At 42.8% G+C, this 19,595-nt stretch overlaps 1 pseudogene; it reads left to right on the forward strand.

The window, feature by feature from the left end:
• Positions 1-16,896: 16,896 nt before the first annotated feature.
• LOC102992003 (ferritin light chain-like) lies at positions 16,897-18,983 on the forward strand (annotated as a pseudogene).
• Positions 18,984-19,595: the final 612 nt, after the last annotated feature.

A 19,595-nucleotide genomic window follows, 5' to 3' on the forward strand; every position in this document is an offset into this window, starting at 1 on the left:
GTTTGATTCCCACCCCTGCCATTGGGTGACCTTGGGTGAGTCATTTAAACTCTCTGAATTTCAGGCCATCATTAAAAAATTAAAATAACACTGCTGGTGGGACAGGGCCTGCTACTAGCCAGGTCCGTTGAAGTAAAGCAAACAAGTGGGCCAGCACGCAGGGGCAGAAAGAGTTACAATTAAAGAGTCGGGTTCAAGTCTCAGCTTCACTACTCGCAAGCTCTGGGACCTTGAGATCTCACTTAATTCCTCTGACCCTCCATTTCCCCCCTATAAAATGGGTTAACAATACCTATCTTACAGGCCTGTTATGGGAATGTGAAACACTTTTGCAAGGCATCTGAAATACAGCAAGTCCTCAAAAAGTAGTGATTTTTATGGTTTACCGGATGCCATGCTAGGCACCGGGGTTGCAAAGATGAAAAACAGTGATGCTCCCTACCATGAGAGCTCACATCTCTATGTATCTATTTCCTTGTCCATAATAGGGTAAAACTCTCTTCCCTGACTTACTCATAGGGCTAAAGACAAAATTAATAAAGCGACTGTAATTATAATACCTAACACTTACTGAGTGATTACCATATGGCCAGGCATGTTATTGAGTGTATTAGATGCCTTTTTTCATTTGCTCTCTGTGGTATGCAGAATGTCCCCCAGAGATGTCCATGCCCTGATCCCTAGAACCTGTGAATATTACCTTACATGGCAAAAGGGGCTTTGCAGATGTGATTAAGTTAAGAATTTTGAGATGGGGAGATTATTCTGGATTATCTGGAGAGGCTCAATCTAATCACATAAGACCTTAAAAGCAGAGAGTTTTTCCAGCTGGAGGCAGGAGAAATGAGGCATAAGGAGAGGTCAGACAGCAGATTTGAAGGGTAAGGACTTGACATGTTGATGTTTTGAAAATAGAGGAAGAGGGCAGTGACACAAGGAGTGCAAGTGGCCCCTAGAAGCTGAGAACGACTTCTGGCCAACAGTCAGAAAGGAAATGGCAACCTCAGTCCTACTACCACAAGGAACTAAATTCTGTCAGCAACTTGAAAGAGCTTGGAAATAGATTCCTCTCCCATGTCCTCCAGGAAGGACGACAGCGCTGCTGACCCCTTGATTTCAGCCATGCGAAGCCCGGAGCAGAGAACCAACTGAGCCAGGAGGTGCACCTTTGAAATAATAAATGGGGACGATTTTTAACGTATGAAATCTTCAGCAATAGAAAATCCTCAACACAGCCCTGTGAAGAAAGAGTCATTGTAACTCCCATTTTGCTGATGAGTAACTGAGGCAAAGATAGTTAAACTCATCCAAAGTTACACAGCTAGTTAGTGGCAGAGCTACTTGATCCAGTCTGATTCAAGAGCCTTTATTCATGAAAGCAGTCCCTGGGGCACAGTAGGTACTTAATAAATATCTGTGAAATCAATGGATGGAGGGACAGATAGATGAGTGGAAAGAAATATTGAGTGTGAAGATGCTGAGGACATAGAAAGAATTGTCACTTGTGTTACATTAAGCAGATCCAAATCTGCCATTTCAAGAATAGCCTGAGACCATCAAAATGTACAAACTTCCAATTAGAAGGTAAATGAGTACTAGGGATGCAATGTACAAAGTGATAAATAGAATTAACACTGCTGTATGTTATATATGAAAATTGTTAAGAGAGTAAATCCTAAGAGTTTGCATCACAAGAAAATTAATTTTTTTTTATTTCTTTAATTTTGTACCTGTATGAGATGACAGATGTTCACTAAATTTATTATGCTAGTCACTTCATGATGTATGTAGATCAAATCACTATGCTGTACACCTTAAACTTATACAGTGCTCTATGACAATTATATCTCAATAAAACTGGAAGAAAAAAAATTTTTTTTTAATATCCTTAGAAATAAAAGGCAATTTGGCAATTTGAGGAAAGAGCACCGGACGAGGAAGCCTGTATTTTGTTCCTGGTTTGCCAATTTATTTTCTGTGTGACTTAGACCAATCTCTGCACAGCTCTGAACCTCAGTTTTCTTGTCTGTAAAATGGAAACGCTAAACCCAGTACAATCTTCCCATCTTGGGTGCCATGAGGCTCATATGGGATGCGGAGACATAAAAGTGGTTGGTAAACTACGCTCCACAATCCATTCATGCATTTGGAAATTAACATTTACTGAGTGCTTACCCTGTAGCAGGCAGTGTGAGAGGGGCTGGGGGTGCAGCAGTGAGAGAGACCGAGCGTGTCCTAAAGGTCCCCCAGCCTTGCCATGGTAACATGTGCAGGAACACGTTATTGGAAAACCAGATGAGATGTGCTCAAGGTCAAGTTAGACCAGGAGAATAGTGTGATCAACCCCACACGGTGTATGTATGTTGGGTGAGTGGGCGGGTAGGGGTACAGGAAGGCTTCCCAGTAAAGGTTACATTTGAGCCACTTCCTGAATAATTACGAGTTGGCCAAGTGTTTGTGGGAAGGGAGGACCTTTCAGCCAAAGGAACAGCCTTTCAAAGGCATCTGTGTCCTGTGCAGAAGGCCTCCGTGTGGTCACTAAGGATGGTCACCAGTATCTCCTCTTCCTCTCCTTTCAAACACACGTTAGGACAGCACTGCCCTGCCTCTTGGAAGTTAGGTGGGGTCTGGGACTGGCGTTGGCCTATGAAATGTGAACAGAAGTGACTGCTGTCATTTCTGCAAGCCACAGATGCAATTTTAAATTTTCTAGTAGTCACATTAGCCACACTAAAAAAAAAAAAGGGTAAAGACAAACAGATAAAATTAATTTCAATAATACATTAAATATTTTAACCTAATATATTCAAAATATTATCATTCGCTGTGTAATCTAACAAAAAGTATTGAGATAGTTTATATTATTTTTCATACTACGTGTTTGCTTTGTGCTATGTGTGTATGTTACACTTACAGAACATCTCAGTTTGGGCTATAGGCTGTTTTCAAATGCTCAGTAGCCACATGCGCTGGTAGCTGCGATATTGGACAGCGCTAGGGTGACTGGCAGAACCTCTATGCCCCTCGGCTGGTGAGTGAGAGACAAAGAGCAAGGGCCCAGCGAACACTCAATGAACATGTAGCGTAATCAAGACACGAGCCATTGTTTCTGAGATTTCGTTTGTTATTGCGACGTAACTTAAGCTAACCAGCACAAGCCTCATGTTGTCAGAGTATAAAGCAAAACCAAAGGAGACTGCGAAGTGAGACAGGAGTCAGTTAACGAAAGGCCTTTTAGGAGGTACTTGGACATTTGAATTTTCCTGACACCATTCAGATTTACTGGAGGCAGGGAAAGTAAATAGGGGGCTGGTGCAACATCCAGGCAATGAGGCCTGCTACTGGGACAGATGAAAGCTCATACAGAAAGGCACACATGCCATCCCCCACTGACCTACAAACGGCGCAGCTGGTTTGACTCCGTGTAAAAGGGGAGCTTCTTGGCCCAGCCAGTAAGGAAACCATCAGCCTGACCTCTTACATTCTGCTGTGGCTTCAGTTTCATCTTGTAGCTGTTGGCTGTGAGGGATGATTCCACATATCCATCGCGGTACAAGGCTTTGCCCTGATGAAAAGGATTATGGATCTGTTTCAAGATCATTCTCACATGTCAAGGTCATTTTTTCTTATTTTTCTTCTAGCCCAGGGCAGACCTCAAAACCTCCAGCTTTTCAAAGCACTCCAGCTGGGGTGGGGATTTTCCCCCCCCCCCTGTTCATTTTTCCCTACAATTGACATGTCATGAAGAAGAGATAAAGAGAAAAAAAACAGCGATTGTTTGGATAATTCTGTACCATCCACAGAAGGGGAACCAGGGACTGGGCTGAATAAAGGAGGCCATGCAAATAGATTGGTGTTGATTAGACGTCAACACATCAAAATCCATTCCATAGATCTGAATTATTGTATTTTGAGAGTTCCAGCTGTTTGTCTTCTTAAGCAGGGGTCAAGGGACACACTTTGATCCTGCGTTTACCACAAAGAACCCTTTAGGAAACATTCTGGTGAAATGAGAGTCCTAGCCATGAGACAGATTTGTTTAAAAACCACTTTAAGCCTTTTCGCTGAGATTTTGGTACAGAAGGATGTCTGTCGCAGTGATTTTCATTGTATTTAATCAGCCTTAGCTGTCACAGTAATGTGGAGGCAAAGCCCTTATACAGGCACAGAGGCATCAGGGATTATTTGTTAACTGCTGTGTAATGAAGCAGAACTCAAACTAAGTCTGAGTTCTCCCGCTAACTTGCTGTTTGACCTCAGGCAAATCCAATAACTTTCTAAGCCTTGGTTTTCCCATCTGTAAATTGAGGGCAACGATCCCTACCACCCAGGGTGGTTGTGAGGATTGAGTGGAAAAACTGGCAGGTTAACTGATGTTCCATAAATCTCAGTTTTTTAAAAATGAGTAAAGAAGTACATGGACTTGGGGCCAATAGACTTAGGATAAAGATCCAGCTCTGGCACTCCCTAATCGCATGGCCTTGGACAATTCACGTACATCATTTGTCTACATAGTCTATAAAATGGGATGTCACATACATCATGCGATTAAACCGCATGATGTATTGGACATTCAGTTTTGTCTTCATCCTCAAGAAAGCAGTCTGAGGCAAGGATTCAAGTGCTGGTACTTCCAGTTGGAGGTGAAAGCCAAGGGAGGCCAAGGTGAAGAAGAAAAGCAGAAGGGAATGAAAGAAATATGTAAGCTAATGTGATTTGTACATTGCTATGATACCTCTCTTCAGGGTGAGCTGCAAAGAGATGCTCATCCTGCAAAGGCGCGTTCATTCCTTCAGCCACTATCAATTTCCAGAGGCTTTTCAAACAGACACTGCGACTCAGTACTCCCCAGAAGGGAAGAGAGAGAGACATGTATCTGCCTCGCTCCTCCCGGTCTCCCTTTCCCACTGATGAAGGTTTACCCCATGGGGAGCTAATTCCCCACATCTCTGAGTCGTATCATGTGGCCCCTCAATAGCTGATCAGGAAACAGTTCATCTCTCCCAGCGGAAAGCTGTGGACCACCTCCGTGTGGTTCCAGCTGAGCCTGTGGGCCATGCGGACCAGACAGGCCTGGGCCTTGCAACCCTTGACAGCTCAGGGGGCTCCATCATCACAGTGGCACCAGAACACTCCAGCCCCTTCATGCTGCACTCTACCCTTGGGCAGGGGAGGAGGTGGCATCAGTGGCACAGAGCAGGAGTGAGATTCCAATTTTTAAAAGATACTTTGAAAGCCTAAATGTGACCTGTTTTAGAAGTGAGGAATTGGAGCCCCAGAGAGGGAAATGGACTTCTCTAAGTTGCATAGGTGCCATTGTCAAAGTCCCTTCCAACTGTGCTCCTCCATCTAGCTGGCAATTTTGTTTGAAAGGAGATTCTGACCCAGTAGGTCTGAGCTGAGACAGAGGTGGGGATCTGTGGATTACATTTTGTGTAGCGAGCCTTTAAACAGCCAGAGTCACCTTGGAAATCTACACTAAGTGCCATGTAAATGAGACTTCGGCATGTTTCCTCTTTCATCCACCATCTTAGTCGAGAATGGTTCCCTTTGCCTATTGCTTGCACCTGACTCTCTCCTGATATTTAACTTTTACTGACTTTGCCTATTATTTTCTCACCACTGCCCTTGTTGTCTTGCCCTCATATGCTTAATGTTCCACTCTTCCTTCCTTCTTGGTTAAGATTTTGGCTACCCTCACTATCACTTAAGCTATGCCATGTAAAGTTGTGCTGAGTACACACTCTCCCTCTACAACTTGGGCCCAGAATCCTCCAGCCGCAAGGCATTCCTTGTGGTCAGTGCCTCTGATGGGCTCCACCCAGCTTCTTTTATGTGAAGATCAAACTGATGAGAACCCAAGTCTTCCAGGCACCTTCCACTGTACCACCCAGCCTTAATTCTAAGGTTTAATAAGGCCAAAGGGGATTTGTAGGGCACAAGAATATTTTTGTGCTGAAATGTGTACTTGTTCTCAAAAAAAAAAAAAAAAAAACACAAAACTTACATTCAAGCTGGAATACCCTAGTTTCCTAAAAATCACAACAGAAATAGATTTTCTTTCCTGTTTACATATGAATCAGATTGTGCTTCAGAGTTACTGGTTTGCTGAATGAACGACCAGAAGCAGATCTGAAAGTATTTATGAAACGCCTACTATCTTCAATAGTGAGCAGAGAGCACAGAATGGGCTACTTAGTCACTGAAACAGAAACTGAGTTACTGAAGGAGAAAGAAGCGGTGGGTGTGGACTGGAGAAACGTGGGGATTAGATTTCCCAAGCTCTTCGTTTACTCTGACCTAGGGCAGCTGGCTTCAGAGAGGCAGGGTTTCTCATGGCTACCGGTAGGGACTCTGCAGCCCAGCTGCATCAATTCAAAGTCCAGCTCTGCCATTCACCATTTGTGCGATCTTGAGCAAGTTATTAAATGTCTTGGTTCCTTGGCTTCGCCAATTGTAACATGGGAATAATAATAGTACCCATCTCATAGAGTTGGCATAAGGATTAAACGAGTTAATCATTTAAACATAAGCCATTTAAATTTTTCCCACCACATAATAAGCACCCAACAAATGGTAGCCAGCATGCTGCCAGCTGAAGCTTCACTGCTTCAACTCCAACTCAAGAGATTATATTGGAATGCAAGTAAGTGAGAGTGGAAAGAGAAAACAAGTCTTAATAAATTTGAGAAGACTGAAAGCATATCAGACGTTTTCTCCAGCCACAAAGGAATATATTCTAGGTATAGCAAAGAAGTATTTATGCTAATTTTATCAAGAACCAAGATTTTTAGTGTATGAGAAAAGAGAAACAAGTGTAAACTCAATTAAGTTAAATTTTATATTACTATATTTGGATCGTCAGTGATTAGCTTGAATATAATTTTTGTTGTTGTTTTTTTGGTTTTTTTTCGTTTTTTGCGGTACGCGGGCCTCTCACCGTTGTGGCCTCTCGCGTTGCGGAGCACAGGGCTCCGGACGCGCAGGCTCAGCGGCCATGGCTCACGGGCCCAGCCGCTCCGCGGCACGTGGGATCTTCCCGGACCGGGGCACGAACCCGCGTCCCCCGCATCGGCAGGCGGACTCTCAACCGCTGCGCCACCAGGGAAGCCCAAATATAATTTTTTTTAAATAGGTATTTTCTAGCTCTGCCCACTAAAAAGTCCTGGAAGCAATCACAGCCTCATGCCAGTGAGCATCCCTAGCACCCGAATTGTGGCTTATAAAGACCATTCCCTTCGAAAAGAAACAGGAACTCCTCTGAAAAGTGGATGATGATTAAGATCTGGGGCAAAGAATTTCCAGAGACTCGTACCAGAATGTAGGGAAGCTATCAAACAGTACTGAGGATGTGATAAAAGGACTCATGGCAAGTGTCTTGAAATACACTGCATATAAAAACCCATATGCTCAAAAGGATACCCAATAGAAAACTAAATAAATAAGCTCAGCACTCACAGTGCTTGCCATCAGTGGTAACTAGGTACCAACTCAACTGAACATCAGTCGTTACAGGGACAGAACCATTCATCTTGCCTTTCCTCAATGGAAAATATTTCGGAGTAAACAGATACTCATAGTTTATCAGCATAATGGGTCCTTAGAGAAGAATTCCAGCCAAGACGTGGGAAAGGATGACAGAATTAGAAAAAGTGCCCATTTTCAACCCCTAACAAAATAATTGATTCAAGCAAAGGTTGTCTGTAGATGACACCATTAGATGAAAGTTTAAAGGAAAATTTAGAATGGGGTTATCAGACTGTCGCCATCTGAAACCCTTGATCAAATTAGCGTCATTAAAATGGTACAGTCAGGGCTTCCCTGGTGGCGCAGTGGTTGCGCGTCCGCCTGCCGATGCAGGGGACGCGGGTTCGTGCCCCGGTCTGGGAGGATCCCACGTGCCGCGGAGCGGCGGGGCCCGTGAGCCATGGCCGCTGAGCCTGCGCGTCCGGAGCCTGTGCTCCGCAACGGGAGAGGCCGCAACAGAGGGAGGCCCGCATACCACAAAAAAAAAATAATAATAAAAAAAATGGTACAGTCAGACTTTCTGCGCCTTCTAATGTGATGCAGTGTGAATTGCATGGCACCGGCAATGAAATGCTCTTGGAAAAAACCTTGAACTCGACTCTCAGCAAAGACTTTAGAGCTAGCTTCTAGTTTACTGTAAATAGAAGGAGTAGGTAAATCAGTTAAATGACACCACAATGAAGCAAATAGACACATTCAGAATGGGGGATTTTCTAAGACCTGGTTGCTTCCATAGGAAAAATGGCATAAAAGAGGAGGGATCAGGGAAAGGACCCAGGGAAGAAGGGCTGTTCTAGACTACAAGAGACTTAAGAAACACAACAACTGAATGCAATATGTGTGGATTTTATTTAGCTCTCGATGTGAACAGTGTTACATCACATTCTTGAGACAATTGGAGAAATCTGAATACTACACCAAGGCCTTATAGTGAATTTCTTTAGGTATGATGATAACGCTATGGTTAGCTCAGAAAATGTCCATATTCCTATAAGTCATATCCTGGACTATTCACAAGTGAAATGATATGAGATCTTGGATTTGAATAAACAAACAATTGGGTGGAGTTGGGGTGGGGGTCAGGTGATGAAGCAAGAGAGGCAAAGTCACATATATATATATATATAAAATTATATATATCTATATATACATACACACACACACACATACACACACACACACACATACATACCATACATGAATACTGGTTATATGGAGTTTATTATACTCTTGAACTGTATTATGCTATACTATATTATTATTGTACCATTATTATTATTGAACCATTATTATTATTATACCGTTATTATTATTATATTCTCACCACTTTTGTGTATATATGAATGTTTTTATAATAACAATATTTTTAAATAACATGGGAAGATCCAGAATCAGACTAAATAACACATTTTGTTAAAAAATATTTGCAACCTTTGATTTTTTTCACTAATAGCAAAAATTCCCTGTTCCATCACCCACCACCAAGCTAAGGCATCCCATTATGTCACCACTCATGCTGCATGTGCGCCATCCTTGAACTAATCAGTTTGAATGAAACGTGGGTGCTCATTTGTCACCCACCAGACTGTGGCTTGGGAACAGGAACGGGGTCTTATTCAACTTTGAATCCCAGCACTGGTACACAGCCAGTGCTCACAGTATATTCACATAATAGGTGAATATGAATAGGAATCAACCAGAGATCATTTAAAATGCTGATCCCTTGACATTAACTCCAGAACTTCTGAAGCAGAAAGTCTGTGTGGGGGCTGAGGAATCTTCATTTTTAGTATATTTCCCAGTGATTCCTATGCACAGTGTTTGGAGCCCACACCTTGAGAAACACTTTTTTCTCTGTTAAACAGTCACGTGGGACAGTTTCACAGGGGAGCTTGGGAATAAGCAGAGTCAATAAACAAATGGATGGCATGTATGCAGTTATACTCATCAGTTTCAGAGGCTCTGATTTCTGAGGTTAAATAATGGGAAGGGGTGATTAGCAAATGCAGAGGGAGCAGAGCAGCTTCTGATGCAGCATTTGATTTCAATTTTATTTTTATTTAAATGGAAACTTCTGCGGGAGTCAAAAGCAAAGCTTCTCGATTACAGACAGAGCAGCCATGGATAAATATAAATCTTAGCTTTCCAGACAGCTTTGTGAAATGGATAAGGAGCACACGGCACTAACTAGCGTGATTATATAAGGCATGTGCTTGTAATAAGACTTAAACCAATATGGGCTTCCTCAGAGTCGAATTTATAAAATTTCTTATTCTCTCCCATAAGCCCCATAGGCATCTGTTTGAATCTGCCAGCTCACTGGTTGGAGTAATATTGTTTCCACACAATTCCCATTCCATGCCAATATATTGTTAGTGGTAGGTAGTTAGTTTCCTCTTGAGCCTAGAATTGCCCACCCCTGGAGTTCAAGTAGAGGACAGAGGCATGATCATTGAATGATTACGTGATCTAAAAGATCTTACATTGGGTCTTGGAGAGAAGGCCCAAGATTCCTGCCAATTTCCTTCCTCAGTTGCCCCCTTATTCCTCCCAGTCTCCAAGCTTGGCAAATGCTCTGCCTTTGCCTAAAATGCTCCTCTCCCACATCTCTGCCTGACCAGGTCCACTGAGCCCCAGCCCAAGGATCAGCTCTTCCAGGAAGATTCCTCTGACTCCAGGCTGATGTCAAAGCTCTTCTCTGTTCTAAGTAATCTGAGCTTACCTCCACCACTATACAATCTTTTAAATATTTATTTATTTAGTTTTATTTATTTATTTTGGCTGCTCTGGGTCTTAGTTGCGGTATGAGGGATCTTTAGTTGTGGCATGCGGGATCTAGTTCCCTGACCAGGCTTCGAACCCAGGCCCGCTGCATTGGGAGCACAGTCTTAACCACTGGACCACCAGGGAAGTCCCCATTATAATATAATTGACTATTAAATTTTGTTAGCCCTGCCTAGACTGTGAGAACTGTACCTCACTCAGTGCCATATCCCAGGTATCTTGCACAAACCTGGCAGACCGTAGATACTCAACAAAGGCAGTAAAACTCAATGAATGAATGAATGAATGAATGCCTAACCAACACATCTAAGTTACTCAACCAATCCAGTTCAAGTATGCCCCTGAATTGAAATAGTAGAAACATTCTGAGGAATTTCTAAAATATTGGAGAATTAGAGAAATGCCACAGACAGGAGATGGATACTAGTGTTAGTTTTTCAGAAAGCAACTAAAGGTGAATTTAAGACCATGAGCAGATTAACTTGTAACTGATTACTAGTAAAATGTAGGAGCATTTTAAAAGCAAAGAAGTGATGATTGGGATGTACATAGTTTTTCAAATCATAAATCCTCCCAAACTCTCTCTCCCATTCGAGCATTTGACAAATTGTGTATAATGTCCATGTGAAAAGAGAAAAACATTAGCAGGAAGACAATGTCATTTAGACAAATTTGTAGTTGGTAAAATGTATGTCTTAATGAATGTATGAAGATTAGTCTGGAGGGAGAATACTGTCATCACTTCTTTGCCTTTGCCGTTTAACAGCTGTATAAATTACTTGATAAAGATTCGTAAGATAAGCCCATTAAATACATTCATCCATTCAATAACCAACTGTTGAGCCCTTGCTTTGTGCTTTCCCTTGAGAAGCTCATTGCATAGTAAATAGCTAATTATACTATAATGTGACAGATGCTATCACAGATAATGAAGCAGAATCTCAGGAGGCTGACCTAGAAATCACGGTTGTTAATAAGAGCCCCAGGTAATACTTGTAATCAGACAAGATCTGGGAAATGATGGTAGATGACACAATCAAGTTTAAAGTATATCTATCCAAAAATGAATAAATAAAATCAAGGAAAAAAATGAGGGCAAAACTTTAAAATACCTCCACTGGCAAGAACAATGGGTTGAAACCTAAAAGGAGAAATGTAATGATTAGTAATGTTAAAATACGCAAAAACTGGGCTTTACCTATTATACAACAAAATAATGCATGTGATCTGGTTTGCTAGATCTGTTAAAGGCAGGTAAATCCACATATCTCCAACTTACTATCTTTACTACAGTAGTAGATAATAGAGTATGACCATAGCAATACGATTTCTTGAGTCTCAGTGTCCTCATCTATCTAATGGGCGTAATAATAGGACTGGCCATGAAGGCTTGTGTAGAGTCTCCAGGTATAGTTGTGCAGGAGAAAATTAAACGAGATTATCTGCTCATCAGATATTTATTGACTGACTACCATATTCCAATGTTAGGCCCTGGTTATGTCTAAAGCACTTTGCACCATGCTTAGCACACAGTATATGTACCAAAATAAAATGGTAGCTATTATTATTATTAAGCCCATTTGTAATGATCCTGGTTATCCATCCTGCATCTAGAAACAGAAACTGCCCCTGCTTTTTTATGCTCGACAATAGGCGGGTCTGTGCTGGGCTACAGTAGTTAGCACATTGTAAACCTCTTCAGAGCTCTTTCCTTATCAAGTGCCATTGAGAGTTCCAGCCAGAGGCAGACTCTCAGTATGGTGTCCGCTGCTAGACTTCTTAGGACAATCAAGTGTTTTCAAAATCAAGTCACAATTAATCCCTGACTAGACCAGCTTTCATAGAAATTCCTCACCTCTGAACTTCTAAGCATTGTTAGTCTGTAACATGCAATGTAGCACTTAATTTTACCGTCTTGGAGTAGAAAGAACACTTAAGATTACCTTAAAAGGTATTAGTTAAGAGACTGGGCTTCTTGGAGTCAAACAGTCCTATGTTCAAACCCCTAATTGTCTGACCTTGGGAATGTTACTTTGTTTCTTCATAAGTTCAAGGCAGTACTGTGAAGACTGAATGAGATTATTATGTACCTTGCAGTGTAATAGGAAAGAAGAGATCTGACTCCATATTGGATCTGTTTCTTTTACCTTTGTATTCTTTTGCTTTTGCTTGGAGTTAAGAATGTTGCCTATAGCCTGAAATATACAGGATAGCCCATCCTCAAGGCTCTGGCCTTTAAGGGTTTAACAATTTCCATTCACATAGAGATAAAAAGTTGCAGAACACAGAATAACATTGGTCTTGTTGGAGGTTTACAGGAACATCATGACCTGATCTATGTGGACAACTGTAAGAACAAAGGATTCCAACACCAAGAAGTTTGCAACAGTCAACAACACTCCCTCTCCTTTTAGTATAAAAGAAGCCTGAATTCTGACTTGGGTAAGATGGTTCTCTAGGACATTAGTTCACCATCTTCTCAGACTCCTGCCTTTCCGAATAAAGTCATTATTCCTTGCCCCAACACCTCAGTCTCCCGATTTACTGGCCTGTCGTGTGGTGAGGAGAATGAGCTTGGACATGGTAACAGCAGGAACTCACTAAATGGTAGTGGTCAAGAGTAGTAACTGCTCACTGGTTCACAGCTGGTTGTTAGAAAGCCCTCAACAAATTGAACCAGAAATTTCCTTCCTCTAGCTTTGTTCTTCCCAGTGGTCTAAAGTCTGCCCTCTGAAGGTACACAGAGTCACATATCTTTACTTCCTCTCTCTAGGAAAGTGCTTCAGATAGTTACAGACACCAGCGATGTCTCCCTAGGGTGACCAACCATCCTGGTTTGCCCAGGACTAAGGGGTTTCCTGGGACATAGGACTTTCAGTGCTAAAATTGGGAAAATTCCAGGTAAATCAAGATGGTTGGTCACACTATCTCCCTCTCTGTTCTCCTCCAGGCTGAATAACCCCATGATCTTCAATCATTGCTCTTGTAACCCATGTGTAGTCCCCTCATCATCCTCTCTCCCTCCTTATAGGCATTAGTTTTTTGTCAATGCCCCTCTTAGTGTATAGCACAGAAACATTTATGCTGCAGTTATAGATGTGGAAGATTCTCTCCTGTGATATATGACATTGGTTCTTCTTTTCTTTTCCCCATCTCAGGTGCAAAGATCATTCTCCTAAGTTCATGGGTCACTATGTACAAGGCCCCCTTGTTTCTTTATTCCTCATTGTCTGCATTCCTGACTTTTATTTCTCCCTCCTGATTAGGCACTCAGTCTAATGTGAGAAAGATTAGATGAGGCTTTATGTCAGTGTCAATCATGTAGTTGTTTTTTTATGCATATATATTTCAATTTGCATAAATGGTATTATGCTATAAACTACATTTTCTTTTTTTTTTTTAAACTAAAGGCTATTATTAAGATCTGTCCACATCACCATGTGGACAATCATTTCCATGACTATAATTGCTGCATAGTATTCCTGAGGGCACAGCCAGCTCATTTTCTAAATCCATCCCCTCAATGACGGTAAACAGGTGACCTCCTTCTCCCAGCTGCTACATATAATATTGTGATGGGCATCCTCATTCATGTCCCATTTATGAGAAATTCTCTTGGATCAGTTTTAGTTGCCAGAATCTCCTTGAGCTAGCTTAGCAAAAAAAAAAAAAAAAAAAAAAAAAAAAAAAAAAAAAAACCCATTTATGAGAAATTCTCTTGGATCAGTTTTAGTTGCCAGAATCTCCTTGAGCTAGCTTAGCAAAAAAAAAAAAAAAAAAAAAAAAAAAAAAAATATATATATATATATATATATATATACATATATATATAAAATGGAGAGAATTCTTACAGGATTTACGCCAAGCTTCCAGGAATGACACCTGGAACTACACAGCAGAACTGACCCACCAGGGAGCAATGGGCCAGAGGACCTAGAAACCAACACCACCTCTTTGAAAGCCGGGAGGCCCATTGCCCAGCTTCTTGATACTCACCATGTTAGGACCAGATATCAGGCCCTCTACTACATCTTCTGAAAAATAAATTTCAGCTACCTAAAAGTCTTTGTGACCACACGTACCAACAAAAGTAATAGACACATCAGAAACAAGACCTCTGCCTCATGACAATCACTTCCACCTTCCAAATATCACATACATACATTGCTTGGAGGAAGCTAGGTCATTAATGGAACCTGAACAATAAGGGCATCTGGAAAATATAGATTTTACCTTTCCATCCCCTAGGGTGCAGGAAATCACGTTCTAAGTGAGGCAGAAGGAAGTTGGCTGAACCAATCTATAGAATTTGCCACAAACAAAGAGTGGGACTGACAGATCACAGGCATATACAAACTTAATGTGCTCAAGTAGTGCCAGATCGTTCTACAGAGTGACCACATAAGTCTACACTCCCACCAGCAGTGTATGAGGGGTCCCAATGCCTTCTTCCCTGACAACACTTGGAATTACACAACTAAAAAATGTTTGCCAACCTAGTTATGATGCCAAAGTAAAAAGCACATTTTTAGTGTTCCAGTACCCCATTGGAGTCAATTGAACTTGATTTCTAACAATTTTTTCTGGTGTTTCTGACATGAGCTGCTACCTTATTAATTTTCCTCAAGCCAGTAGTTCCATTTTATATGTAATCTTAAATTCTGGACTTGACATTTATCTTTTTAAAATTTCATGTAAATAGTATTAACCTAGTGCCCTGGTCTATCAAGATTATTTTAAAATCTTTCTAACTGTTGTCTATTTTTTAAGTGCCCCGTTCAACTCTGAGAGAGTAGAGGGAAAGGGTGTTAATTTTCTATTTTACACATGAGAAGCTCAGAGAAGCTAAGTAACTTGCTCAAAGCTACCCAGTGTTATGTGGAAGAGGCATGTTTTGAACCAGGCATGTTTTCAACCAAAGCCGTTCACATGCTGGGTCATATGCTTTGCAAAATCATACAGGGAAATCTGAGGACTAACCCAGACTCCCTTTGGTTTAACCATTTAAAACATTATTTTCAGAATTACAATAGGCCCTTTTATGGCCTTGGTAAATAAAGCCTAATGAAAAGACACCAAAAGTGACTTAATGGAAAATTTTCAAGATCTTAAAAGATATTATTGCAAAAAATGAGTTTCTCATTAAAAATGGTTCAAGATGGGAAAAGTGTGTTTTCCTGTGACCTCCACACTTTTGCACCTGCCGTTCACTGGAAATCTCCTTTCTCCATCTGGACAATTCTTGCTCATCCTCCAACACCCAATTCAAGGTGATCTCTTCTGTTTTGTCTGCTCTGATCTCTTCAGAGAGAGAGATTCAAATCTAGGCACTTTGATTCCAGCACCCACGCTCTTGACCTTTATACGCAAAAACTAATGTGGAGAGAAACATAAAAACAAACATATAATATGATGTGATTCATCTTACAAAAGACATAACACAAAGGCACAAAGGGCACAGAGAGGAAGAAGCAGCTGATTTACCTGAGAGAATCATGGGAGCTTTTCAGAAGATGTGATTGTTGAACTGACCCTTGAAGAAGGAGCAGGATTTGCCAGGTAGACAAGGTAGATAGAGAATTTCAGACAGAGAGAACAGTAACAGCAAAAGCAGGGAGGAATGAAAGAGCATCTTTCTCCTAAAAGCATAATGATACACTCTTCCCCCAAATATCAGTCAAAGGGTGTTTTTGTTTGTTTGTTTGTTTGTTTTTTGCGGTACGCGGGCCTCTCACTGTTGTGGCCTCTCCCGTTGCGGAGCACAGGCTCCGGACGCGCAGGCTCAGCGGCCATGGCTCACGGGCCCAGCCGCTCCGCGGCATGCGGGATCCTCCCGGACCCGGGCACGAACCAGCGTCCCCTGCATCGGCAGGCGGACTCTCAACCACTGCGCCACCAGGGAAGCCCCCAAAGGGTGTTTTATAAATAACTCTGGATCTTAGAGATCAACTTTATAGTAAATTTTTACTTTACATTTTTAAAATGTATTTTAAAACTAGCTTGTTATCACTAATCAGTCCATGGTACAGCTAGGATTGCTGGTGTTTCCCCGAATTCTCTGATGACAAGACTTGTCTGGGGTTCTTGTTAAATACACAGCCTCCTGGGTCCCTGGAGCTCCTCATTCAATAGTTCTGGGATGAAGTCAGAAACTTGTAATGTCTAACAAGTACTCCCAGGAAATTCCCATCAACAGAGAAGTTTGACGAACACTAGGCTAGCCTGGGCCCTGATGTCCAGCACTCCTCTGATGACACTTTGCAGAGGAGGAAAACTCCAGAGCAGCAGTCAGCCTCCTGGTCAGTTAACAATTAAATCGTGTGAACCACTGCGCTGGATAACTCGAAGATATATTTCATTAAAGAAGGTGACCATGAGCAGTGTACTCGGTGGTGCTGTGGATCTGTCTCTTGCTTCAACAGTGTTTGGGCAGAACTGACCCAGGGACACCCCTTCCTCTAGCTTCCGACCACCCGCCAACCATTTTTCCAGCCACAACTTTGAAAACCAACCAGTCAGCTATCCTGGGCCTCTGGGACCAGCCAACACCATTTTTTGAGCTTAGCTCCTTACTGCTGATCAACCATGAGCTCCCGGATTTTTCAGAATTATTCTTCCCAGGTGGAGACCGCCATCCACCGCCTGGTGAACCTGCATCTGCAGGCCTCCTACACCTACCTCTCTCTCTGGGCTTCGATTTCCACCACGATGATGTGGCTCTGGAGGGCGTGGGTGACTTTTTCCATGAATTGGCTGAGGAGAAGCACAAGGGCACCGAACATCTCTTGAAGATGCAAAACCGGCGCTGCGGCCATGCCCTCTTCCAGGACCTGCAGAAGCCATCTCAAGAGGAGTGGGGTAAAGCCCAGGACACTGTGGAAGCCACCCTGTTCATGGAGAAGAACCTGGACCAGGCGCTTTTCGCTCTGCATGCCCTGGGTTCTGCCCACACAGACGCCCCAGCTCTCAGACTTCCTGGAGAGCCGCTTCCTGGAGGAGCAGGTGAAACTCATCAAGAAGATGGGTGACCACCTGACCAACCTCTGCAGGCTGGCTGGTCCCCAGGTGGGGCTGGGCAAGTATTTCCTCAAAAGGCTCACCCTCAAGGCACCACTAGGAGCCTCTGGAGCCCAGCGGCCTTTGAGAAGCCCCCTCAGGTGTCAGTGCTTCTGCCTGAAGCCTCTCTCTGCAGCCACTGAACAGCTTTTTAACTGTCCTGGAGCCTTCTCCCAAGACTTGGACCAAATGGAAACAATAAAGCTTTTTGCAGCAAAAAATACTAACAATAATAGTAATGTGAATTCGGAAGCCTTGTACCACATTTCTCTTTATAAACCCAGTGCCTTGGCCTTGAGGATATGGGGAGGGGGAAGGTAAGCTGTGATGAAGTGAGAGAGTGGCATGGACATATATACACTACCAAACGTAGGGTGGATAGCTAGTGGGAAGCAGCCGCATAGCACAGGGAGATCAGCTCGGTGCTTTGTGACCACCTAGAGGGGTGGGATAGGGAGGGTGGGAGGGAGGGAGATGCAAGAGGGAAGAGATATGGGAACATATGTATATGTATAACTGATTCACTTTGTTGTGAAGCAGAAACTAACACACCATTGTAAAGCAATTATACTCCAATAAAGATGTTAAAAAAAAAAAAAACAACAGTGCCTGACACTTTTCCTGCACTGTCTCATCCAGTCCCCTCAACGTTCCTGCCAGGTAGATATTCTTTTACATTGTACAGATTTGGAAACTGAAACTCAAGAGGTTTGGGAAATTGTAGGTCATGAAGCTTATAGTAAGTAGCCAAATTGAAATTTAAAGCCAAATTCATCTGAATCCAGAGACCATGTTCTTCCCATTATCCCAGATTCTGGAAGGGTCTATGGCAGATTCTGTCTTCACAAAGTCAATCTACACAAATGTCTAGCCACAGTTGAAGTCTGCATGCCTTTCCTCAGGATCTCTCCATTTTAGGTTGACCTTTCACTGACCTTTCCTCCCCCACCCCACCTGCTTCACCCCAAGAAGCCATCCTGTTTTCTCCTTGCCACTCCATTGCAATTTTCCACCCAGATTATTCGTGTCTATAACAAGCAAGCCCACACCGATGTCTGGCTTTAAAAGAAGCATGAGTCTTCATTCCCGAGGTAATGAGACCTCTTTTTCCAAGTTCCTTCCTTCAAAGTTCATGAACTTAATAAAAAATAAGACCAGCTCTATTACAGCCCAGACCTCTGCTGCAGGAAGCCAGGGCTGACTGAGTAAAGGCAGTGCCTGAATGAAAAAGAAAATGTATTCATAGATCAGCACTGTCTTTGCCTTCCACCGACCAACTCCATAGACACACTGGGAGGCACCACAGCCCACATCTGAGTTTCCTGGTTACACACTACAGGTGACATTCACGTCACAAGGGCAAAGTGGACCTTGATAAAGAGACGTTTACAGTCTTTGTTTATAGTCTTTTCTCCCCCTTGGAAGTAGAGCTTTGGAGAAGCCTGACACTTGAGTCTTCAAAGTTGTTAGGGATGTGCATCCATCCCATCCCCACACAGAACAGTGTGAAAAGCCCAGGGGGTGCATGGAAGGAGCTACTCCAGGCTGTTTCTCATTGGCCTCTTGCTCCTCAGTGCCAGTGGCCATTGCCACATGCTTCTGCAGCTGCCCAGTAATGGTCCCACAGTGGCCCTTGCCATCACTTCATGCCTCCAGATGGCTCCTCTTCTAAGAATCTTAAAGGTCACTAGTATCCCCCCCACCTTGTATTCCCCCACTAGTATTCCCAACTCCTAGCAGCTCACTTGTATACCTACTGCTCTGAGGCCTCCCTGGACCCTCCAGGAACTTGGTTCACCTGCCCATCGGTCCCCTGTTTGCATTCACACATCTGTTCAGAAGACATGTTCTGAGTGCCGATCATGCTCCCGGCATGAGGGATTCACCTTGAATAAGACCCATCCTTGCTTTCCCACCAGCCTCACCTCCTTCCCTGCCCAAACTCTCCTCTCACCATCCCATGGATGCTTCATCCTGCTCCACTCAATCACTCATCTTCTCTGCTTTGGCTGCCAAGCTTCTGGAGAAGTTTGCCTAACGAGGCTGTATTGCACCAGAAAAGAATTAGCCAACTCTGCCTTGGCTTCAGTTTCTACATCGCAAGGCTGCAATGAGAAATAGAGGAGGGAAAGAATTTAAACCCCTAGTATACCATGTAACACCAGTAGGTGTTCAATAGATACTCCATCCAATTGCTGTGTGCTCTGAGCCACAGCCCCTCATCAGGA

The sequence above is a fragment of the Physeter macrocephalus genome, chromosome 4 (assembly GCF_002837175.3).
Source record: "Physeter macrocephalus isolate SW-GA chromosome 4, ASM283717v5, whole genome shotgun sequence".
NCBI classification, from domain to species: Eukaryota; Metazoa; Chordata; class Mammalia; order Artiodactyla; family Physeteridae; genus Physeter; species Physeter macrocephalus.